Source organism: Schistocerca piceifrons, unplaced genomic scaffold (genome assembly GCF_021461385.2).
Source record: "Schistocerca piceifrons isolate TAMUIC-IGC-003096 unplaced genomic scaffold, iqSchPice1.1 HiC_scaffold_936, whole genome shotgun sequence".
Classification (NCBI taxonomy): domain Eukaryota; kingdom Metazoa; phylum Arthropoda; class Insecta; order Orthoptera; family Acrididae; genus Schistocerca; species Schistocerca piceifrons.
The window spans coordinates 4768325-4769681 of record NW_025729208.1 but is presented as its reverse complement, the minus strand read 5'-3'; the positions used below and the strand labels follow the sequence as shown (position 1 = coordinate 4769681).

The window sequence follows — 1357 nt, the reverse complement described above, 5'->3', positions numbered from 1 at the left end:
GGGCGATTGCGCCTCTCTCGAACCCGACCAAGTACTTGGGACGGCGCTGCGCGCCGCCGGGACCTGAGAGGGTTTCGAGGTGTATTGTGCAGGGGAGCTCAGCCTCCTCCTGTTTGCAGAATGATTGAGCGGACGCTTGCGTGTTCGCGCGGGCCCCCGGGACACACTCCCGGGCGGCCGGCTGCTCAGCTCTAGTTGACGCAGCTCCCTGGTTGATCCTGCCAGTAGTCATATGCTTGTCTCAAAGATTAAGCCATGCATGTCTCAGTACAAGCCGCATTAAGGTGAAACCGCGAATGGCTCATTAAATCAGTTATGGTTCCTTAGATCGTACCCACGTTACTTGGATAACTGTGGTAATTCTAGAGCTAATACATGCAAACAGAGTCCCGACCAGAGATGGAAGGGACGCTTTTATTAGATCAAAACCAATCGGTCGGCTCGTCCGGTCCGTTTGCCTTGGTGACTCTGAATAACTTTGGGCTGATCGCACGGTCCTCGTACCGGCGACGCATCTTTCAAATGTCTGCCTTATCAACTGTCGATGGTAGGTTCTGCGCCTACCATGGTTGTAACGGGTAACGGGGAATCAGGGTTCGATTCCGGAGAGGGAGCCTGAGAAACGGCTACCACATCCAAGGAAGGCAGCAGGCGCGCAAATTACCCACTCCCGGCACGGGGAGGTAGTGACGAAAAATAACGATACGGGACTCATCCGAGGCCCCGTAATCGGAATGAGTACACTTTAAATCCTTTAACGAGTATCTATTGGAGGGCAAGTCTGGTGCCAGCAGCCGCGGTAATTCCAGCTCCAATAGCGTATATTAAAGTTGTTGCGGTTAAAAAGCTCGTAGTTGGATTTGTGTCCCACGCTGTTGGTTCACCGCCCGTCGGTGTTTAACTGGCATGTATCGTGGGACGTCCTGCCGGTGGGGCGAGCCGAAGGCGTGCGACCGCCTCGTGCGTGCTCGTGCGTCCCGAGGCGGACCCCGTTGAAATCCTACCAGGGTGCTCTTTATTGAGTGTCTCGGTGGGCCGGCACGTTTACTTTGAACAAATTAGAGTGCTTAAAGCAGGCAAGCCCGCCTGAATACTGTGTGCATGGAATAATGGAATAGGACCTCGGTTCTATTTTGTTGGTTTTCGGAACCCGAGGTAATGATTAATAGGGACAGGCGGGGGCATTCGTATTGCGACGTTAGAGGTGAAATTCTTGGATCGTCGCAAGACGAACAGAAGCGAAAGCATTTGCCAAGTATGTTTTCATTAATCAAGAACGAAAGTTAGAGGTTCGAAGGCGATCAGATACCGCCCTAGTTCTAACCATAAACGATGCCAGCCAGCGATCCGCCGCAGT

General features: G+C 53.0%; 1 non-coding gene across 1 annotated transcript in view; it reads left to right on the top strand.

The window, feature by feature from the left end:
* The first annotated feature begins 205 nt into the window (after positions 1-205).
* LOC124772126 overlaps positions 206-1357 on the top strand; it is a 1909-nt gene continuing 757 nt past the window's right edge. Inside the window, exon 1 of the ribosomal RNA XR_007013800.1 lies at positions 206-1357. This exon is cut by the window's right edge and continues 757 nt beyond it. This is a non-coding gene — a ribosomal RNA (small subunit ribosomal RNA).